Source organism: Ursus americanus, chromosome 15 (assembly GCF_024610735.1).
Source record: "Ursus americanus isolate L20-20 chromosome 15, mUrsAme1.1.p, whole genome shotgun sequence".
Classification (NCBI taxonomy): Eukaryota; Metazoa; Chordata; class Mammalia; order Carnivora; family Ursidae; genus Ursus; species Ursus americanus.
In genome coordinates, this window is record NC_142141.1 from 39,670,071 (window position 1) to 39,695,231 (window position 25,161).

At 35.3% G+C, this 25,161-nt stretch overlaps 1 long non-coding RNA gene across 1 annotated transcript in view; it reads left to right on the plus strand.

Moving 5' to 3' along the window:
- The window catches only part of LOC123785457 (uncharacterized), a 262,795-nt gene extending 243,339 nt beyond the window's left edge, over window positions 1-19,456 (plus strand). The window contains exon 4 of the long non-coding RNA XR_006777637.2: window positions 19,344-19,456. This is a non-coding gene — a long non-coding RNA (uncharacterized LOC123785457). The remainder of the gene's footprint in view (window positions 1-19,343) is intronic.
- The last annotated feature ends 5,705 nt before the right edge of the window (window positions 19,457-25,161 follow it).

Consider the following 25,161-nt stretch of genomic DNA (forward strand, 5'->3'; position numbering starts at 1 on the left):
GTTCCTTGGAGATTCGGGGTCTTTTCTAGTTCCATACAAATTTAAGGACTATTTGTTCCAGTTCTTTGAAAAATGTCCTCGGTATTTTGATTGGGATAGCATTGAAAGTGTAGATTGCTCTGGGTAGCATGGACATTTTAACTATGTTAATTCTTCCGATCCATGAGCAGAAATTGATTTCTTAAACAGGCCAATTAATTATGAAGAAATTGAGTCAGTGTTAAACAACCTTCCAAATAACAAAACTCCAGGCCCGGACGGTTTTCCTGGGGAATTCTACCAAACATTCAAAGAAGAGAGAATACCTATTCTCCTAAAGCTATTTCAAAAAATAGAAACAGAAGGAAAGCTACCAAACTCATTCTATGAGGCCAATATTACCTTGATCCCCAAACCAGGCAAAGACCCCCTCAAAAAGGAGAATTACAGACCGATTTCCCTAATGAATATGGATGCCAAAATCCTCAACAGGATACTTGCTAATAGAATCCAACAGTTCATTAAAAGGATTATCCATCACGATCAAGTGGGATTCATATCTGGGATGCAAGCGTGGTTCAATATTCGCAAATCAATCAGCGTGATACATCATATCAACAAGGAAAGACTCAGGAACCATATGATCCTCTCAATTGATGCCGAAAAAGCATTTGACAAAATACAGCATTCTTTCCTGATTAAAACCCTTCAGAGTGTAGGAATAGAAGGTACATTTCTCAATCTCATAAAAGCCATCTATGAAAAGCCTACTGCAAATATTATTCTCAATGGGAAAAAGCTGGAAGCCTTTCCCTTAAGATCAGGAACACGACAAGGATGCCCTCTCTCACCACTATTATTCAACATAGTACTAGAAGTCCTTGCAACAGCAATCAGACGACAAAAAGGGATTAAAGGTATTCAAATCAGCAAAGAAGTCAAAATGTCTCTCTTCGCAGATGACATGATACTCTATATGGAAAACCCAAAAGAAGCCACTCCCAAACTATTAGAAGTTATAGAGCAATTCAGTAATGTGGCGGGATACAAAATCAATGCTCAGAAATCAGTTGCATTTCTGTACACGAATAACGAGACTGAAGAAAGAGAAATTAGGGAATCCATCCCATTTACAATAGCACCAAAAACCATACGTTACCTTGGAATTAACCAGAGATGTAAAGGACCTATATTCTAGAAACTATAAATCACTCTTGAAATTAGAGATCCAAGCAGACAATAGTTATTGAAAACTCACTGATACTGAAATAGCTATGGTACTAAGTTATGTTCTCTTTGATAGAATAAATGTAGAAATCTTTACTTACACCTCATGATATTTGAAAATAGATATATCTAAAATGTCTACTGTGAACTATAGAATTAAATAAGATAAAGCCAGTGCAAAAGTTGGAACAGGATCTGTCGTTTGATTTACAGTATTCATGTTACAGAGATTTCTGGTTGCATATAAATTCCATTTTTCTCTTCTTCCTGGGTATATGTAACTGGAGTCCCAGAAGAAGATGAGTGGGAAGGATCACAGAAAGAATATTTGAAGAAATATTGGAGGAAATTTTTCCAAGTATGATGAAAACTCTAAAGCAACAGAAACAAGTAGAACCCAAGTAGAAGAAAAAATGTAGGCTATCCTAATCAAATTGCCTATAGCTAGTGATAAAGAGACTATCTTAAAAACAGTCGGAAGGAAAATGATGTATTATATGTTAAGGAAAAGAGAATGACAACAGAGTTTACCTGGAAAACAACAATGCAAGCTAGAGGACAGTGGAGCAATATCAAAGGTATTATAAGGAAAGGAAACTTTAGGCCAATATCTCTCATTAACATACATGAAAAAAATTTAATTTTAGCGAATAGAGTCCAACAATATATTGAAAAGTTAATATATCATAATCAAGAGAGGGTTATCCCAGAATGCAAGACTGGTTTAGCATTTCAGAATCAATCAGTATAATTTATCATATTAACATTTTAAAAATAAAGAGTCTTTAATATCTTAAATAAAGGCAGAAAATATATTTTATAAATTTCAACATCCATTCCTGATAAAACTCTCAGCAGACTAGAAGTAGAAGGAAAATTTATGAACCTAATGAAAGACATATGAAAAACCCAGGACAGATCTTATTTAAAAGTGAAAGATTAAACGCTTTCCTTCTGTGATCAAGAATGAGGCAAATGTTATTAACTCTCGCCATTTGTATTAAACACTTTACTGGAAATCCTAGCAAATGCAATAAAGCAATAAAAATATTAAAGACATATGTAATGGAAAGGAAAAATTTAATACTGACTTTATTTGTAGACAAATGATCATCTAAGTAGAAAATCTTGAGTAATCTACCCCAAACCGATTAGAACTAGTAAATGAGTTGAGAAATGTAGAATATTTTATATACTATCAATGGACACGTGGAAAATGAAATTAATTTAAAAAAACTATTTACCATTCCATAGTTTGCCTTTTAGTTTTGTTGACTGTTTCCTCTGCTATGCAAAAGATTTTTATCTTGAAGTCCCAATAGTTCATTTTTGCTTTTGTTTCTCTTGCCTCTAGAGTCTTGTCTAGCAAGAAGTTGCTGCAGCCAAAGTCAAAGAGGTTGCTGCCTATGTTCTCCTCTAGGATTTTGATGGATTTCTGTCTTACATTTAGGTCTTTCATCCATTTTGAGTTTATTTTTGTGTATGGTGTAAGAAAGTGGTCCAGTTTCATTCTTCTGCATGTGGCTGTCCAATTTTCCAAACACCATTTGTTGAAGAGACTTTCTTTTTCCATTGGCTAGTCTTTCCTGCTTTGTCAGTAAGATTAGTTGACCACAGAGTTGAGGGTCCATTTCTGGGTTCTCTATTCTGTTCCATTCATCTATGTGTCTGTTTTGTGCCAGTACCATACTGTGTGTATTGCAGCTGTAATACAGCTTAAAGTCTGGAATTGTGATGCCTCCAGCTTTGGTTTTCTTTTTCAACATCACTTTGGCTATTTGGGGTCTTTTCTGATTCCATACAAATTTCAGAATTGTTTGTTCCAGCTCTGTGAAAAATGCTGGTATTATTTTGATAGGGATTGCATTGAATGTTTAGGTTGTTTTGGGTAGTATAGACATTTCAGCAATATTTGTTCTTCCAATCCATGAGCATGGAATGTTTTTCCATTTCTTTGTGTCTTCCTCAATTTTTTTCATAAGTGTTCTATAGTTTTCAGAGTACAAATTTTTTACCTCTTTGGTTAGGTTTATTCCTAGGTAGCTTATGGTTTTTGGTGCAATTGTAAATGGATTCAATATCTTGATTTCTCTTTATTCTGCCTCATTTTTAGTGTATAGAAATGCAACTGACTTCTGTACATTGATTTTATATCCTGCAATTGCACTACTAGGTATTTATCCAAAGGATACAAGCATAGTTATTCAAAGGGGCACATGCACCCTAATGTTTATAGCAATAATGTCCACAATAGCCAAAATATGGAAAGAGTCCAGATGTCCATAGACAGATGAATGGATAAAGAGGTTGTAGTGTACACACACACACACACACACACACACACACACACACACAGGAATATTACTCAGCCATCAAAAAGAATGAAATCTTACCATTTGCAATGATGTGGATGAACCAGAGGGTATTATGCTAACTGAAACAAGTCAGCCAGAGAAAGACAATTACCATATGATTTCACTCATATGTGGACTTTAAGAAACAAAACAGATGAACATAGGGGAAGGGAAGGAAAAATAAAATAAGATGAAATTGAGAGGGAGGCAAACTGTAAGAGATTCTGAACTGTAGGAAACAAACAGAGTTGCTGGAGGAGAGGTAGGTAAAGGAAGGGGTAATTTGGTGATGGGCATTAAGGAGGGCACTTGATGTAATGAGCACTAGGTATTATATGTAACTGATAAATCACTAAATTCTATCTCCGAAACTAATAAAAAATAAGATAAATTAAAAAATAAAATAAAGAGACTAAAAAACATAAAGTCTATAAAGAACAACAAGAACAACAAAAATTGTTTACTATAGCATCAAAACCATGTAATACCTTGTGATTATTTTGACAAGAGATGTGTGAGACCTATATACTAAAATCTATGAAATAATGGAGAGAGAAATTACAGCCCTAAACAGATGGAAAAATATGATCTATTCATGTATCCAAAGACCCAGTATTATTTAGATGTCAGTTCTCTTCAAATTTATATGTAGATTCTGTACAATCCCAAACAAAATATCAGCAGAAATTAGAAAATGACAAAATAATACTAAAATTTATGTGGAAAGGCAAGGGACCTAGAATAGCCCAAATAATTTTTCATTGTTGTTTGTTTGTTTGTTTGTTTAAATTCTAGTTAGTTAACACACAAGGCAATGTTTCAAGAGTAGAATTCAGTGATTTATCACTTACATACAACACACCCAGCGCTCATCATAACAAGTGCCCTCCTAAATACCCATATACCACCCACCTCCCTCCATTACCTCTCAGTTTGTTCTCTGTCATTAAGAGTCTCTTATGGTTTGTTTCCATTTCTCTCTCTTTTCTCCCCTTCCCATATGTTCATCTGTTTTGTTTCTTAAATTCTACATATGAGCGAAAATCATATGGTATTTGTCTTTCTCTGACTGGCTTATTTTGCTAAGCATAATACACTCTAGTTCCATCCATGTCATTGCAAATGGTTAAGATTTCATTCTTTTTGATGACTGAGTAATATTCCATTATATATATTTAAAAAATCACATCTTCTTTATCCATTCATCAGCCAATGAACATTTAGCCCAAATAATTTTTTAAAAAAACACCAAAGTTGAAGGATTTATACACCCTGATTTTAATATCTGTTATGAAACTATGGTAATAAAAAATATAGCCTAAGCACCCAGATCTCAGTTTCTAAATACTATTCAATTAAAGGAGCCAGTGCTCCTTGGAGAAATGAATGATTTCAGGCTAGGCAGGGAGAATACGAGATTACCCTGGAAGATTGTATAGTACCAGAAAGTTAGGAAATACTCAGTAAACAAAAGGATGCCAGAATACCAAAGGAACATAGAAGCCACGTGAAAGAGCTTTCAATGTCCAAAGCTGGAATAATGTGGCAAAAAAATTAAATAACAGTATTGGATCATAAGTCAAAATATAAAATAATACACAAGTCCATACTGATATGAATAAATGATTAAATAAGTACATAAATAGGAGAGAAGAAGCAAATCTTTCTTACAGAGTTCCAAATAATGTATGTAAAAATGCCTTCTTCCATGAGGTGGAACTTACTTCTTGCCCTTCCTTTTCTTGAGGGTGGCCTAGTCATAGTGACTTGGATTCAAAGAATAAAGTAGGAAAGGAAAATATAGTAACTTTTACAGTGGAGAAACCTGGCATACATCACATAAGTGATGAAGATTAAAATCACCAGTGGTATCACATATAAAGGAAGTGATATGAAGTGTTGAGACAGGCACTTCACTTCACAGGCATTCTTTCCAAAAGCCCATTAACTTCTGTCTAATGGTGAGAAAAAGAACACAAAATGCAAATTTTGGGGGAGTGGGTGGAGCATTTTACAGGATACCTGGCAGTACAGTTCAAAACTATCCTGGTTATTAAAAACAAGGAAAGACTAAGAAACTATAACAGTCCAGGGGAGAGATGACAACTAAAAGCAATGTGAGGAGAGTATGTGTTGTAATGAGCACTGGGTATTATATAAGACTGATGAATCACAGACCTGTACCCCTGAAACAAATAATACATTGTATTTTAATTAATTGAATTTAAATTTTAAAAAAAGCACTGTGGTACTCTCAATTGGATCTTGGAACAGATAGAGGATATTAACGGAAGAACTTGTGAAATCCAAATAAAGCCTGGAGTTCAGTTACTACTGATGTACTAACATCAGTTTCTTAGTTTTGACAAATGTACCATTGTAATATAAGGTGTTAACAATGGGTGAAGCTAGGTGATGGGTATATGGGACTTCTCTGTACAATCTTTCAACTTTTTTGTAAATGTAAAGTTATTCACAATAAAAAATCTATTAATAAAATGTAATTTTTTACTATTAAAGTACAGATGTTTTGAAATTATTTGCATTTTATAAAAAATGTGATAGTATAAAAATAGACCTATAGATCAATAGAAATAATTGAGATTCAAGAAATATTCAATGCATATATGGCCAATTGATTTTCAACAGAGTTGCCAAACCATTCAATTGAAAATGGGTGTTCTTTTCAACAAAGGTGCTAGGTCAATTGATTGGGTATAAACAAACAAACAAAAAGAGCCTTGACCCATACCTCACACCATATATAAAAATTAACTCAAAATGGATCAGAGACCAAAGTGTAAGAATTAAAACTATCAAACTTTTAAAAGAAAATATAGGAGGAAAGTTTAGTTACCTGGGATTAGGCAAAGATTTATTAAATAAGACATAAAAAGTACAAACTAGAAAAGAAAAAAATGATAGACTACATCAAATATAAAAACTTAGGTTCTTCACAACACTGTTACAAATATTAAAAACCAAACCACAAACTGGAGAAAATACTTGCAAAATATCTATCCAATAAGGAAACTGTATCTAGAATATGTAAAGAACTCTTACAACTTTATGAGAAGACAAAAAACAAGCAGTAAAAATTGGGCAAAAAATATGAAGACTCTTTAGCAAGGAAAATAAACATATAGTAAATGAGTACAAGAAAAGATGCTGAACATCATTAGTCATTAGATAAATATAAAATGGAACCCCAATGAAATACCACTATATTCCCATTGAATGGCTAAAAAAGACTGACCATACCAAGTGTTGGTGATGATGTGGAGTAACTGGAACTCTCATTCACTAATGCTGGTAATTTTAAATGGTACAGACACTATGGAAAATATTTTGAAAGTTTTTTTTTTTACATTGAGGTGAAGTTCATGTAACATAATATTAATGTGTTTAAAGAGTATAATTCAATAAGATTCTTTAAATTTTTTTCTTTTGAGTACAGTTGACACAATGTTACATTAGTTTCAGATGTACAAAATAATGATTCAACTTTCCTATGCATTATGCTGTGCTCACCACAAGTGTAGCTACCATTTGTCAGCATACAACACTATTACAGTATCATTGACTATATTCCCTGTGCTGTGCATTTTATTCCACAGTGGCTGCAGTATTTTATATTCCCACCAACAATGTAATAGAGTTCCAGTTTCTCCATATCCTCATGAAAACTTATTTTCCATTTTTTATTATAGTTATCATCTTGGATAAGAAGTGGCATCTCATGGTGGTTTTGATTTGTCTTCCCAGCATTTAAAAAAAAAAGTTACGTATACACCTGCCATACCCTCTAGCCATTGCAATAATGTACATTCCCCCAAAGGAAGTGAAACCATTTATTCACACAAAGACTTGAACAAGAATGTTTGTAGCAGTTTTATTTGCAATAGACCAAACCTAGAAACAACCCAATATGTCCATCAATAGGTGAATGGATAAACAAATTGTAGTATATCCATATATTGGAATACTACTGAGCAACATGGATAATTTGTAAAATATTGCTGATTAAAAGAAACCAGTGTATTTCATTTACATAAAATTCTAGAAAATCAATCTATGGTGACAAGAAAGCACATTAGGTGTTCTTAATAGTTGTAGGTTTAGGGGTGAAGAGAGGAAGGGGTTACAGAGGGACTTGAGGAAGTGATGGATATGTTCATTATCTTGGTTATGATGATGATTTTATAGGTGTATATGTATAACCAAACTCATAAAGTTTTCCACTTTAAATATGCACAATTAATTCCACATCAATTCTCAAAAATGCTACTTTAAAAAAGACTTTTAAAAAGCAAAGCCATAGGCATCATGATCGGGTGTCTAGGAATATATGTGAAAAGTTTGGAGAAGTCCATAAGGTACAATCATCTAGTTATAAAATAAATAAGACATGGAGAAATAATGTAGAACATAGGGAATATAGTCAATACTACTGTAACAACTTTGTATGGTGACAGATGTTAACAAGACTTATTGTGCTAAAAGATTAAACTCAAAATGGATGAAAGACCTAAATGTGAGACAGGAATCCATCAAAATCCTAGAGAAGAACCCAGGCAGCAACCTCTTTGACCTTGGCTGCAGCAACTTCTTGCTAGACACATCTCCAAAGGCAAGGGAAACAAAGGCAAAAATGAACTATTGGGACTTCATCACGATAAAAAAACTTTTGCACAGCAGAGGAAACAGTCAACAAAACTAAAAGGCAACCTACAGAATGGGAGAAGATATTTGCAAATGGCATATCAGATAAAGGGCTAGTATCCAAGATATATAAAGAACTTATCAAACTCAACACCCAAAAAACAAATAATCCAGTCAAGAAATGGGCAGAAGACATGAACAGACATTTCTCTGAAGAAGGCATACAAATGGCCAACAGACACATGAAAAAATGCTCACCATCACTTGGCACAGGGAAATACAAATCAAAACCACAATGAGATACCACTGTACAGCAGTCAGAATGGCTAAAATTAACAAGACAGGAAACAACAAATGTTGGCGAGGATGTGGGGAAAAGAGAACCCTCTTACACTGCTGGTGGGAATGCGAGCTGGTACAGCCACTCTGGAAATCAGAATGGAGGTTCCTGAAAAAGTTAAAAATAGAACTACTCTAAGACTCAGCAATTGCACTACTAGGTATTTACCCCAAAGATAAGATGCAGTGATCTGGAGGTGCATCTGCACCCCAATGTTCATAGCAGGAATGTCCACAATAGCCAAACTGTGGAAGGAGCTGAGATGTCCATTGACAAATGAATGGATAGAGAAGATGTGGTATATATATATACAATGAAATATTAGCCATCAGAAAGGATGAATACCTACCATTTGTATCAATGTGGATGGAACTGGAGTGTATTATGCTAAGTGAAAGAAGTCAATCAGAGAAAGATGATTATCATACGGTTTTACTCATATGTGGAATATAAGAAACAGAGGATCAGGGAGGGAGGGAAAACTGAATGGGAAGAAATCAGAGAGGGAGACAAAACAAACCATGAAAGACTCTTAACCCTGGGAAACTGAGGGTTGCTGGAGGGGAAGTGGCGGGGAGATGGAATAACTGTGTGATGGGCAGTAAGAATGGCATGTGAAATGGTGAGCAGTGGGCATTATATGCAACTGATAAATTATTGAACACTACATTTGAAACTAATGATGTACTTTATGTTGGCTAATTGAATTTAAGTTTTAAAAAAAGACTTGTGCTATTTCATAATATATGAAAATATTGAATCAATATGTTGTACACCTGAAACTAATACAATATTATATGCTGATTATTCTTCAATAAAAAAATTAAAAACTTGTTTAAAAAACTTTTAAAGTTTGGAAAATAACTTTTAACATGTAAAAACTGGAATTATTAATAGTAAGCATTCCTTCTAATTAATTCTAATATTGTTTTGGTTGGTTGGTTGGTTTTCAACTTTCTGTGCCTTCTTCCAAGTTAAGGTCATAGTTTTCTCTTTCTCTGCATATTATAACAACTTCTTAATTATATATTTTTTTTCATAAAGTTTCTCAGATAAAAGAAATCTGTGTTCTCTTAAGCCAGAAGTCAGAAATCTCTGTTTCTTCTGTCACAATGGAATCAGAGCTAGTTTTCTAATACTCACTCTGAAACTCAGTTATTTAAAATAGCAATCATTTAATATTTCTTCTGTGTCAATATGTTCCATGGGGGTTGGCTCTAGGCTTGGGTTATCTGGAACAGTTTGCCATTTGTCTTTCATCTTCATTAGACTGGTGGATAACCCAGACTTATTTTCACAGCAATGGCTGAGATTTCAGTACATATTCAGGAACATCCAAGGCCTCTTAAGGCCTGGTTTACATATAGTACACTGTCACATCCCTCTCATTTTGTTAGTCAAAGGAAGTTACCTGGTCAAACTCAAATTCAAGGAATGGGGAAATAAATATCACCCCATTAGTGAGAAGAACTCATAACAAATGATACACTGCAGAAGGGGTGAGGTATTAGGCACAATGATGTAATCTGCAAACACCAGATTAAATCATGTAGTCTTTCCCCTTTCCTCATTCTTACTAGTGAATATACTCTATCCCTTCTAGCAAAGCATTTCAAGTCTTCACTGGAATAGTTCTGAACTAGCTTTTTAAGCTTCAGCATTCTTTATATCTCTTTAAAGATTTTATATTCTATTCCATGTGTGGATGCCCTTCTGATGCTATGCTCTCCTGCCTCTTTTTCTTCCTTCAGTGTCTTCTGTTGAAATCCTCCCAGATTAATCACAAATGTCTTTTTTATAAAGGCAGTGTAGTTTTAGGAAAGAGAAAGATGATGTGATAAGAAAGGCTGGTTCAAATCCCAATCTACCGCTTGTTACCTTTTGGGAAAATTACATAAATGTCTCTCAGCTTCAGTTTCTTAATCTATAAAATTGAGAGGATGTCATTTTTCTTAACTTTTCTGTAGGTCAATGAAAACAGCATTGAGATTTTTTAAAATTCTTCTTCTCCGTCCTTTTCATTTTCTCCAAATTTATTTGATACTTTCTCTGTGATTCCACAAAGGGAGACTTCTAAAAGTTTGTTTCAGATAGAGAATTAAAGGAAGTTTGTGGATCCTGCCCAAACATAAGTTCTGAATTTATTAATGAAAAGTAGAACTCCCATAAACCAACCAGTCAATAAATAGAAAAACTACTGGCTTTTAACATTTCCTTTTTTAAAAATTTTGCTTAATTATTTGAGAGAATGAGAGAGAGCACACAAGCAAGGGGAGCGGCAGGTAGAGGGAAAGGGAAAAGCAGACCCCCACCGAGCAGGGAGCTCAATATGGGGCTCAATCCCAGGACCCTTGAGATCATGACCAGAGCCAAAGGCAGACACTTAATGACTGAGCCACCCAGGTGCTCCACTTTTAACATTTCTTGCATTTTGTGTAGGCCTTTATGCTGTAAACACACAGAACAATTACTTGAGGAGGTTGAGTGAATGAGAGAATGAAAATTGAATGACATATTGTTGAATAGATTCAGAACAAAAACCTTCATCTGTGTAGATTCTGGGTCAAATGGAAAAGCAGACACAATTATTTTACGTTAGAACTCTTAAATAGAAACTTTTTAAAGGCATTTCAACACATTTCACAGAGTTAACAACTATTGAATGTTGATGTGAGTAAAAGAAGTGGTTATATTTTTCATCAGGTTAATTAGATTTCATCAGTATTTCATCAGTATTTTCATAGCTCAGTGAAAGCTTATTTTATCAGTGGAGAGTCTATGCAAATTAATAAAAATAATAAAAAATTTTTTCAAATACTTGCACTTTTATGTGACAAAGACCTGCTATACTATTCAAGATACACTATATTATGCTGTGAAAACAGATTATCTCTGAAGTCTCAAGTGACTTAACACATTGGAATTTTATTTCTCACTCATGTTACATGTCTAACACTGGTTAGAAGAGCTATGATCCACATAGTCACTTACTGTCTGAGGCTAACACACACTAGTATCTCAGTACAGGACCTCCATAATTTTTACATTAGAAATGAGAGAACAGAGAAGTCATGCCCTCTCTTATTTGCCCCATCTTAGAAGTGTTAAAGATCTTTTCTACTCTATAGTCCATTGGGCAGAACTCATCACGTGTCCCCACTTAACTGCAATGGTGCTAGGAAATACGGAGAGCATATGGATATTCAGTGAGCTATAAATATCTCTACCATGCTTGTAATAGAATCTAAACTCATCCAAGGTAATTATTAGGATATACAAAAAGAGGTTTAAAACAAGGAATTTATTTAAGTTACAACATCCTTGGAATTTGATCAGAGGTTCCCTCTGAGTATTTAAGTAAGATTAAATGAATCCTATCCATAAGATGTGTATTCCTTTTTCATGAATGTTGTTGGTATGCAGTTCTCCTTGGGTATCTTATGTTTCTACACATCTTGCAAACAGAACTAACTTCTTTTATTCTGGGCTATCTCTCCAAAGATATTTGTACAGTGAATAACCTTAGAAAGATATGTGTCTCACTGCAGAGCGAAGGGTAGGCATGCTGACTCCCCAGTATAAAAACTCTGGGTTTCCTAAGCTCAGGGTTTCCCTCCTGTAAGGCAACCCATGGGCATTCATTGGTACGCATTTGTGTTGCCCTTGTGGGACTTCAGGTAAGGGAAACCAATGCAAAAAGTGCTGGTACTCTGGCTATTGCTATTGCTGTAATAATCTGCACTTCTTCTCTGCCCTGGACTCTTGTTTTCTTCCACCAGCAACTGTGAGACCAGTGAGTGAACTTATTACCTTGTGGGTAGAGTAAAATCTCAGACCCTTCCTGATTCTTGACAAATGTGTATAGTAAACACATCTAATACACAACCAAAAATAGTTAATAAGAACTCTAAAGGTTCGTTTATTTAACAGATACAAGTTGTATACCTAGTATGTGTGAGATATGATACCAGGTATTAGAGAATGTAAAAATAAAAAGTTAAGGCCTTTGTACTCAGGTTGCTTATTTTCTATTTGGAAAACATATATGGAAACATTATTACTATACACTATCAGAACCATAGTAATAAAGTGACATACAAAATACAATAAGATTCTAAGGATAAAGAGAAGTTAAGTCCTCTGGGAGACACTTTACATTGAGGAGACAGTATTTTAACCGAAGTGTGAGATGAATACAAGTTCACCTGATTGTTCAGGCTAGGACTTCCAGTACTATGTTGAACATCAGGGGTGAGAGCGGACGTCCCTGCCATGTTCCTGACCTTAGGAGTAAGGCTCTCAGTTTTTCCATTTTTGTTTAGTCTCATCTCTGGCAGCTTTTTCACCCTTGATACAGTAATACTAACTGCTTTAGTAAAAACTAACTGCTTGGAGTTGTTCCCCATACAAACCATTCTGCGTTCTCTTTGCTAATACCTGTCACAATTCCTCCAGTATCCTTTTGGTTCTTACTGGCTTGTCTTGCACTGAGTCATCCTTTAAAACCTGTATAGGTTTTACCTCTCTGAGGACGCCCAGCCCCACCCAAAGTGGGATTAGCGCCTCTCTTCAATGCTCTCTAGTGCCCTGATTGCATCACTATCATAGACTTCACAAGAGAGTAGAAATTTTCTTTTGATGGCCTCCTGTGGCCTCAGTAGATGATTCTTTAATTCAAATGAGGAGTTCTGTTGAGTCTTCTCTAATCTTCATTGTCCTCTGCCTAAAGCTCTTTGTAAACATTTCTATCATCTCTCCCCTCTCTTCCCTTCTCTCAGGGATAATGATCATCTTTTCAAGAAATAATAACTGGATCATGACTTATTTCTTGGTGTTTTGGAAAGTAAACATTTACTTGGCTAGCCTGAGTGCCTGTTGATTCTGACTGCCAGTAGCAAGGAGTTAAAAATGGAACTACGTAAACTAGCTAGAGAAAGAATCTCTGTTCTTTGGGTTTTCTGATAGTTCAATTGCCATGGAAACAGCCTTCCCCCTGTGTTAGTTCATTAGGGTTTTTTTTCCTTAAATAGTTTGGAGTACAGCCATGTTCCACAGTAGACTACTTCATGGGAAAGATCATACTTGACATCCCCTTCCTTATGCTAAACTCTGTACCAAACAGAAAAGCAGCATTCCTTCAACATAACACACTCCATTTTAAGATTGAATTATTACATCAAGTAATTCATTTGACTTGAAAAGAAATACTTCTCGTTGGAGTGTGTATATGAAGTAAGAACAGGAATACATTTATAAATCAAAACCATTCTAATAGATCTTATTAATCTATTTGGTTATAATCTTAGTTTATATTTATATCAGATACAAGTACCACATCTTAAAGGGGGAGAATCAGCTTTCCATGATATTGTTCAAGGAAGTAAATTCTCTGTCCCTTGGTAATCTATGAGATGAAATACAGAAATATTTTTATAGATGACTGAAGTTATGTTTTCAGCTAGTTTTGGGGGACTTTTCCTCCTGAAATAGGAAGAGTCACAGGACTGTGTTAAAAGTTTTCACCTGACTTTGATCAGGGCAGAGTGATCAAAATGGATTCATTTAAATTACAAGCTTTATTTCTATGGAGAAAGCTCTAGAATATTATGGTTTCCCACCAAAGGAATTAGAAAAATTTATCCCTCTTATTTTGTGAGACAGAGATCAGTAATAACTTGATTACAGCTGATTTCAAATATGTCTATTTGACTTTGAAGTTCAGCCTGCCATGGACAAACCTGCAGATTTGGTAAAGGGGCCTCCCCTTTTATAATTTCCTTGGATTGAATAATTAGGTCCTAGTTATTTCTTTTTTTAATTTAATTTAATTTGTCAGAGAGACAGAGAGAGAGCGAGCACAAGTAGGGGGAGGGGCAGGCAGAGGGAGAAGCAGGCTCCCCAACATAGGAGCCCGATGTGGGACTTGATATCAGGACCCTTGGATCATAACCTGAGCTGAAGGCAGACACTTAACTGACTGAGCCAACCAGGTGTCCTTACTCATTTCTTTCTTTATTAAAGGTTATTCTTAGGAAATTATCTGAAACTCTTTCAACAAACTGAAGCCCAGATGATTGCTAATAGAGCATTTTGACTTGAAAAAAATCAACATTTTTAGTTTAAACTGAAGTAAAATTCAGGTAGGAGAGAAGCAGCTACACTCTCCCTTAGCTATAAGTGATAATCATGCTTCTAAATTTGTGATATTTAGAAATATAAATAGAAGTTATTTATTATTTATTGTTTTTAAAAAATTATTTATTATTCTGAATTCACTTCATTTCTAAAGAAGTTTGGATTTTCATAGAAATGTGGTAGCCTTTCTGGTCAATAATCCTTCTCTAAGCAACAGGTGAATTATTAAGAAAAAGGAGTTTATACGGGGTGCCTAGGTGGCTCGGTTGAGCGGCTGCCTTTGGCTCAGGTCATGATCCCAGGGTCCTGGGATCGGGCGCTGTGTTGGGCTCTCTGCTCAGTGGGAGCCGGTTTCTCCCTTTCCCTGCCACTCCCCCTGCTTGTACTCTCCTTCTCTCTGTCAAATGAATAAATAAAATCTTTTAAAAAAGAAAGAAAGAAAGAAAGAAAGAAAGAAAGAAAGAAAGAAAGAAAGAAAGAAAGAAAGAAAGAAAGAAAGAAAGAAAAGGAGCTTATGAAGTTGATTAGAACAACTTTGACCACCTGTTTTGGCAAATGAACCTATGGAGCCATCTTATAATGAGTAGTTTAGAAAGAATATTCAGAGCTGAAATTCAAAGAGCCCATCTGGCAAAGACTAAATTTATCAATTACTAAATCAATTAATAACTATTGCTAAAACATTGATTTTTTCCAGCTTTGAGACATAATTGACATATTACATAGAAAACATTAACTTTTCAAAACAAATGTCATTTATTCAGCATTAAAAAAAAAACACATTGGTTTTATACTTACTGAGGTCCCGCTACTCAGCTAAGTGTTAAGAAACAAACATGAATAAGGCTTACAGAGCTCATTGTTCAAGAGAGGAAATAGAGGAGAAAATAATTGCAATAAAAGCAGTGATAGAGACTTGCCAAGAATACTAAAGGCCAAGTTTTATTTAGCAGAAAAGAACCAGTCCAGGAAGAGATACTGCTTTGTAAGGTATTTTATCTACAGAAAATAGTCAATAATATTTATAGATGCTTATGATAGTGGAACTAAGCACTAACTGGAATCTGTTACTCTTTCTTTTTTATTCTTTCTTACATTTCCAGGCTTAAAATAAAAGTTGCTTTGGGCAATATGAAATATATATAAAAGTGCCTTATGATTTATAAAATGGGATGCAAATATATGGCATGATCGATATTTACAAACATTATTTGTTACCTTTTTTAATGCTACAGTGCTAGACTAATTTTGGAGACTTGCCCAGAGTGATCATTTTTTCTGCAGATGCACAACAGTGACCATTATTAATAGACACAGTCAGGCAAGAGAAGATATTTATCAAATGCAGTGATCCAGATGTACCCCAATGTTCATAGCAGGAATGTCCACAATAGCCAAACTGTGGAAAGAGCCAAGATGTCCATCGATAGATGAATGGATAAAGAAGATGTAATATATATATATATATATTATATATATATATATATATATATATATACACACACACACATATATATATACACACACACACACACACACAATGGAATATTACTCAGCCATCAGAAAGGATGAATACTTACCATTTACATTGACTGGAGGGTATTATGCTGAACAAAAGGTCAATCAGAGAAAGACAATCATCATGTTTCACTTATATGTGGAATATAAGAAACAGCACAGAAGATCATAGGGGAAAGAGGGAAAACTGAATGGGAAGTCATCAGAGGGAGAAAAACCATGAAAGACTTCTAACTCTGGGGAATAAACTGAGAGTTGCTGGAGGGAAGGTTGTGGGAGGATGGGGTAATTGGGTCGATGGGCATGTGATGTGATGAGCACTGGGTATTGTACATAATTGATGAATTATTGAATACTACATCTGAAAATAATGATGTACTATATATTGGCTAATTGAATTTAAATTTAAAAAGGGTATTTATGTAATAAATATAAAACCATTTCTGGTAATTCCCTGCCTTTTGAACTGTTCTTTTTCTGACATAGACACTTGTTTTTCTTCAGCAAGGAGACTACCTCACCTCATCAATACCCAGCTTTTACTTAGCTAGTAAATTAAATAGAAATTTTGATTCTTGGGGTCCCTGGATGGCTCAGTCAGTTAAGCATCTGCCTTCAGCTTAAGTCATGATCCCAGGGTCCTGGGATTGAGTCCCACGTCAGGCTCCCTGTTCAGTGGGAAGTCTGCTTCTCCCTCTGCCTGCCATTCTCTCTCTCTCTCTCTGACAAATAAATAAATAAAATCTTAAAAAAGAAATTTTGATTCTCAAATAATATAATCTTGTTTGTCATCATAGAACTTATATTTTTGAATGAGTGTTGTTCTTTTAAGATAGTCATTTTTAGAAATTATACCCTTATTCCACTGCTCAAAATGATTTGCAAAGTCATGTTTCAGACTGTCTTTCAGACATCTTGAAATGTTTTATTTAAAAACAATGTGCAGTATATTCTAGTGCCATGGAGATGTAAATTCATTATAGAATATGTGAAATTTTAATAAGCAAAATAAGAAAATTTGAATCCTTTTCCCATCTCCTAGAAATAATAACCGTGAACATTTCAGTTTATATTCTTCTACTTTTTAAGAGAAAGGTAATTCTTTTTTATAAATGGGATCATATGCTGATATTGCTTTGAATTATTTCCCCCCATCTGCAATTTATTACATAAATATAATGTATTTTATCTAACCTATTTTCTATAGTTGGACACACATTGTTTCTCTTTTTTTCTATTAGAAAGAGCACTATGCTGAATTTGCTTATAGGGAATCTTCATTCCCACCAAAATTATTTCCCTAAAGCAACTTACTAAAAGTAAAATTGGCTAAACAAAGAGGATACATATAAATTGCCCTCCAGCAGTGTATGCCTGTTTCCCTAATCCTTTGCTAAATTTAAATATTATTTTTAAGTCTTTATCAGTTTAGGAAGCAAAAAGAAATGCTATTTCATTTTCAGGAGCACTATATTTTTGTTATTAATGGGGTTAACCTTATATTTACTGGTCATTTTATTTCTTTCATCAATTGCCTTTTGGCATCTTTACTTACATTTCTGTTGATGAGTTTTTTTCTTTATTTATTGGAAGATTTTATATGTTAAGGCTAGTATACATATACATATACAGTATACAGAGTATATAAGGAATACGTGGTATACAAAGTGTACATGTGTTGCAATTACCTTAACTAATATTATTTGTCTTTTTGTAATATTTATGCTATATTTTAGCATAAAATTTTATTTTTAAATAATTATTTCAATCTTGGCATCTTCATTATTTTAAAATATTTATTTGGATCTTTAGACAGGAAGATTTCATATGGAAGAAAACAGCAAAAAGTATTTGATACTAATATTGAGAATAAGATCAATATTGTAGTTGGGCAATGCTATTTGGAATTTTGTTAAATTAATTGATAAGAAGTATTGAGATAGCTGCTGTAGGGCTAATCAATGTTTTTTAATTTATTAATTTTATTTTATTAATATGTTATAACATATATTAAACCCATATGGTTAAGACTCACATAAGCCTTATTAGTATTTAAAAGAAACTATTACGGTTACTTTTGCTAAAAATCCTAGACGTGTGCTTCTGTTTTAGATTCATCTGGGATCCTTATCATGTGATCTTGCTGTGTGGGTTCCAGACTGGGGCCTCTCCTGGGTTCTGTTGGAAGTGTTGGGTCCAGGCTGCTCATTACTAAAGTCTCACTGTGCTTGCCTTTCTTTCTCAGTCCCATTTGTATTATTTGGGATTAGTTGTGGGTAGTGAGGCTTCCTGTTCTTTCTCTGTCATAACCCAGCTCATTAAACAGCATTAAGCTTTTTGCTTTCATGCTCCCAGGCAGAGATCCACTGTTCTTCTGCCTTGGCAGGTATGCACTCTAAATGTATTGTCTGTAAGACACAAAATTCGTATTTACATATTCAGTCTTTAGATACAGATCTTTGTAGTTGCAGAATACCCTGCTGATAACTTTCTCTGAGAACCTAATCTAATTTTAATCTCCCTTTTCCAAGAGTAGTGCCAACTCAATCCCTCCTGACTTTATCATTTATGTACTTCAAACTTCATCATGCACTTCTTGTTGAGTTCATCTCTCCCTTGCGTAATGTAGCCACAAGAAATAAGTAATGTTATTTTTGCTTTGAGAATATGTTAGAAAAGGGTTTGCCTCAAGACCATTAGCTAGCTAGTTACTTCTGTGTCTAGTTATATAGCAGCCTTCTTAACCATTTAAGTGAATAGAATAAAAAAGCAGGCTCTGTTTATAAAGTGAGCTGAATGATGTAATAACTGACAATAAATATAAAAGGAATAAAGTAGGTTGGAATAATATGGAAAGCTTCACAAAGGAGAACAATTTTGAGATACACTTTGGAGTATGTTGCATACTCTGTACACAAACCTTCCTTCCTTCCCTTCACCATGAATCCTGGTTTCCCCTATGACAGGATTATACTTGCATGTCCCATTGATGTTGGGCTTTGTCATGTTAATTTCGTTCACTCTGAGATGTAGGCGGAAGTGGTTGATTTAGTGCTAGTTCTGAACGCCTGAAGAGGAATCATGTGTTTCTTTTTACTGTCTTGTGCTTCTGCCATTGCCATGAGAAGAACAGTTCACTGAAGGCTGAATGAGTTATCTAGGACAGACCGGAATCACCTGGCAACTCGAAGCCAAAGCCACCTAAGCCTAACAGAGACCAGCCAGACCCCAACTGACCTACAGACTTGTGAGTAAGAAAAATAAGTGTTGTTATAAGCCACTGAATTTGGGCATTATTTGGAACTTGGTATTATTGCAGCAAAACCTGACTAATGCACACATATTGTAAGAAATGGTTAGGTCATGAACCGGTAGCATCTTTCTTTCTGTTTCCACCATCACTGCCTCAGTTCAGACTTTTATTCTGCCTTCCTGTATTGTTTAAAAACTTCCTATTTCTTCCCATCTGCATTAGTTAGGGTAGCCCAATAGCTATAAGCAGTTGATCCAAAATTTATAGTGTTTCAAACACAGTACAGGTTTACTTCCTGCTCACACTTCTGCACTATTATCAATAGGTGGTTGAGGATCCTCCTTCCACATAGTCATTCAGGGACCCAGACTGATGGACGCTTTTCTGCCTTTTTTTTTTTTTTTTTAACATGTATTTTGCAAGAGGCATGCAAGAAAGCCTAGAAAATGTAGTTTGGCTGTGGGGACAAGAAAAAAATTGGTAACATTGATGATGAGGAGGAATTTATAGTCTCTGCTATCCTATCACTACTTTAACATGCTTTAATCTGGAGTTATTAGTCCTAAAAATTCAATGTGATATTAACAATCTCCCTAAAATCTATGGTCCTGATTGCTTACAGTTTCAACATCAAATTTAGCATATGATATCCATATAGACAGCTTTTGTTTTCATCCAGGAATAACACTGAAGAACAGCTGAAGCCAATACTTCTTTGATTTCCTCAATACATAATCCTGTCATACCAAAACATTAACAAGCAATGTAGAAGTTACCTACGATTTCATGGGAGACATAGAGGTCATTCACTGTATGGCAAACAACTCAATAAATTCTCATCACAATTTCATTCTCTTCTAGTTTTTTTCAGCCGTATGACCATTTACGGTCACTTTTTTTTTTTTTTTTACTATTTTACCATTTTTTACCTTTTTTTTTTTTAACCCGGCTAGCATGAAGGACCTAAATCTTCCCAGTTCCTCTCTTCTGTGCCTGTAACTCTCTCTACCCATTCCCTTTCTTATATATCATATAATAAACCAAGTATACCAAACATTTATGGTCACACTCATCACCTCATTCAAGAAAATGAAAAATTCACCTGCAATTGCTGATCCCACCACCCTCAGAAAGTAGTGAGGGATCATATTACATTTTCCCGTGATACAAGCAAGACCTCTCTGGCTGGCTCATTTCCACTTTAAAAATTTTTATCACTAGTTTTTCCCTTCATGCCTCCTATATTCCAGTCATGCCGAGCTCCTCACTGTACCTTGAACACATTTTGGTTTCTTTCTATTTCTGGGGCCTTTGTGAAGAGTATGTCCTCTGCCCAGAAGCCTTCTTCTGCTCTGCATATCAAGATAAATGTTTTAAAGGGATAGCTCAAGTATCTCCTTCACTGTGGAGTCTTACCTACCTTTATTCCACTGGCCCACCTTCACAGAATTCACTGTTCTTCTGTGCTCTTGTAGAATTCTATACACCTTTCTACTGTAGTATTTATTACATTGTTTAATATGCTAGTCAGTAATCTAGTTTTCCAGAGTAGGCACCTCGTCATCTCTGAATTCTTAGTGTAGTACCTAACATGTAGCTTGAAACACAGTTTCTCGGTAAATGTTTTTTGATGCAAGAGAAACTCTTCTGAGAGGTGGAAACCTGGCCAAGAGACAGGAGGCTCTCAGCTCATGACCAAAGCTTTAATAACTAGTCTGGAACACAGAGCAGTCCCATGAGGGAAGCTTTCAGGGTAACTTTAATTCTTTACCCCAAAGTGCTATCGTTGAAGGGGGAAAAACTTGGAGCATTTTAATATGTTAGTTTCTTAAATTGTGCTTTCTGTGAAGAGAAAGCTGAAAGAGGGAGGAGATTGAATGAAAAGAGAATACTGAGCCAGAAGCTAAGGACATTCCAGAAATGTTATAAGAATTAAAATGTGTAACTTTCCCCTCTTAACTTCTGGGTTTACATGCATTTAAATATAGCTTGACCTATTGAACTTATATCTTGGATTTACCTGTAGAGTCTGTCTCTTTCAGGCCAAATGTTCTGTCTAATGTAGCAGATAGAAAAATAATCATGTATCCCTACCAGCTCAATGAATGTTTTTGAATTAATAAAATAATGCAGGACCTGTATTTTCTAGCATTAGTAACAAACAGCACCATGAATCTTTGCACAGAAGAACACTTTGAATGGGTTGTCAGTGTCTCAGTTTCTTTCTTATCATTTTGGCCTTGATATTGAAGCTGACCAGAAATAGGTGAGTAAAATAATATCCTCATAAAACTCTACAGAGCAATTGTAATACATCCTCCAGAGAATTAGGCAATAGAGACATAGACAAGGTATAAGGAAACCCTCTTCTTATACTAACTGGAATGGTAGTCAGAATATTACTTAAGGTAACTCTACTGCTTTATACAAAAATTTCCAGATCTCAGTTGTTTAACACAAAAGTGTATTTTTTCCTCATGTTGGGCAGTACACCTCCAAATAATAATTGAGAGATAATGTTGTCCTGGCTTTCTTTCAATGGTTTCTCCCATCCTGTAACTCTGGAAATTTCATATAGGACTCCCAAAATTAACATGTCTCCTAAGACAACCCAACATAGATTGTCTCCATCCCCAGCAGTGAGAAAGGGAGAAGTTCACAGGGAATCTTGTGTGGAGGCTTATATGGGCCAAGTCTGGAAAGGGTGCATATTACTTCTGTGTCCATACCTTTGGCAAAAAGGTTATCTTCATAAGGCCATGCCTAACTCCAATTAAAGGTAGAAATGTGGTCAAAGACTATCCTTTCAGGAATCACCGTTACAGTTTGTTACTAGAAATGTAGTCTAACTCTTGTAAGGAAAAGGAAACAGCTATATTATGCTATAATCCATTGATAAAAAAAGGGATAAGAAAAACTTAGCAAATTCTCATTTCACGGATACATATTTATAAATTTGCGTACTTACTAAAATTTGCATGTAACCCCAAAATCAAAATTTTCAGTGCTTTCACAGTCATTTGTGGACATGCACATAGCAGAAAAAAATTTGAATCACCCAACTCTGCACATCACCAGCTGAGGCTGAATAAGGTGATGCTCTGCCTTCTTGTTTCAGCCCTCCTATTTTAAACAAGTGTCCTTTTTATAGTCTGTTTAGTACCAAAGTTTTTTCATTTCACTGTTTCGAATGGCCCTGAAGCATAGTTCTGAAGTGCTATTTAGTGTTCTAAGCATAAGAAGGATATGATGTGCCTTGAGGAGAAAATATATGTGTTAGGCAAGCTTTGTTTAGGCACGAGTTGTGCTGTTGGCTGTGAGTTCAATGTTAATGGGTCAACAATATGTACTAAATAAAATATCTTTAAACAGAAGCTCACATAAAACAAGATTGTGTATTGATTGGTTGACAAAAATGTTACCTCATGACACTCTACAGAGCAATTGCAATACATCCTCCAGAGAATTAGGCAACAGAGACATTCTCACAAAAAACACAAAAACCTAACCCTGTATTTCTTCTAGGAGCAATGGTTCAGTATTTGCTAATTGAATCTTGAATTCATGTTCATGGTGACTTTATTTAATGTAAGTGCCATAAATAACAAGAATCAGCTGTGTGTGTGTGTGTGTGTGTGTGTGTGTGTAATTTTTTAAAATTTTTTATTATGTTATGTTAGTCACCATACAGTACATCCTTAGTTTTTGATGTAGTGTTCCATGATTCATTGTTTGCGTATAACACCCGGGGCTCCATGCAATATGTGCCCTCCTTAATACCCATCACTGGCCTATCCCAGTCCCCCACCCCCCTCCCCTCTGAAGACCTCAGTTTGTTTCCCAGGGTCCGTAGTCTCTCGTGGTTCATTCCCCCTTCTGTTTACCCCCCCCCTTCATTCTTCCCTTCCTTTTCCTACCGATCTCCCTGCTATTTCTTATGTTCCATAAATGAGTGAAACCATATGATAATTGTCTTTCTCTGCTTGACTTATTTCACTTAGCATAATCTCCTCCAGTCCCGTTCATGTTGCTGCAAATGTTGGGTAATCGTTCTTTCTGATGGCTGCATAATATTCCATTGTATATATGGACCACATCTTCTTTATCCATTTGTCTGTTGAAGGGCATCTCGGCTCCTTCCACAATTTAGCTATTGTGGACAATGCTGCTATGAACATTGGGGTGCATATGGCCCTTCTCTTCACTACATCTGTAACTTTCGGGTAAATACCCAATAGTGCAATTGCTGGGTAATAGGGTAGCTCTATTTTTAACTTTTTGAGGGACCTCCACACTGTTTTCCAAAGTGGCTGTACCAACTTGCATTCCCACCAACAGTGTAAGAGGGTTCCCCTTTCTCCACATCCTCTCCAACATTTGTTGTTTCTTGCCTTGTCAACTTTTGCCATTCTAACTGGCATAAGGTGGTATCTCAAGGTGGTTTTGATTTTAATTTCCCTGATGGCTAATGATTTTGAACATTTTTTCATGTGTCTGTTAGCCATTTGTATGTCTTCATTGGAAAAGTGTCTGTTCATATCATCTGCCCATTTTTTTATTTGATTATTTGTTTCCCATGTATTGAGTTTGAGAAGTTCTTTGTAGATCTTGGATACCAGTGTTTTATCTGTAGAGTCATTTGCAAATACCTTCTCCCATTCCATGAGCTGCCTCTTAGTTTTTTTGACTGTTTCCTTGGCTGTGCAGAAGCTTTTTATCTTGATGAAGTCCCACAAGTTCATTTTTTCTTTTGTTTCTCTTGCCTTTGGAGATGTGTCATGAAAAAAGTTGCTGTGGCTGATGTCAAAGAGGTTGCAGCCTATGTTCTCCTCTAGGATTTTGATGGATTCCTGTCTCACATCGAGGTCTTTCATCCATTCGGAGTTTATCTTTGTGTGTGGTGAGAGAGAGTGGTCAAGTTTTATTCTTTTGCATGTAGCTGTCCAATTTTCCCAGCACCATTTATTGAAGAGACTTTTTTCCACTGGGTGTTTTTTTCTGCCTTGTCAAAGATTAGTTGCCCATAGAGCCGAGGGTCCATTTCTGGGTTCTCTATTCTGTTCCATTGGTCTATGTGTCTGTTTTTGTGCTAGTACCATGCTGTCTTGGTGATCACAGCTTTGTAGTATAGCTTGAAATCAGGCAACGTGGTGCCCCCAGCTTTATTTTTCCTTTTCAACATTTCCTTGGCGATTCAGGGCCTTTTCTGGTTCCACACAAATTTAAGGGCTGTTTGTTCCAACTCTTCGAAAAATGTCATTGGTATTTTGATCGGGATAGCATTGAAAGTGTAGATTGCTCTGGGTAGCATAGACATTTTAACTACGTTTATTCTTCCAATCCATGAGCATGGAATGTTTTTCCATCTTTTTGTGTCTTCTTCAATGTCTTTCAAGAGTGATCTGTAGTTTCTAGAATATAGATCCTTTACCTCTCTGGTTAATTCTGAGATATCGTATGATTTTTGGTGCTATTGTAAATGGAATAGATTCCCTGATTTCCTTTTCTTCAGTCTCATTGTTCGTGTATAGAAATGCAACTGATTTCTGAGCATTGATTTTGTAATTTTAACTTTCTTTCCCACTCATATTTTTTTGGTTTACATATTGTGTCAGCCACAGCCTGTTACCTGTCTCAAAAGGCATTCTCCCTGATGTCATGGTTTTGTATACTAACAAGACCCTGATTTTTTT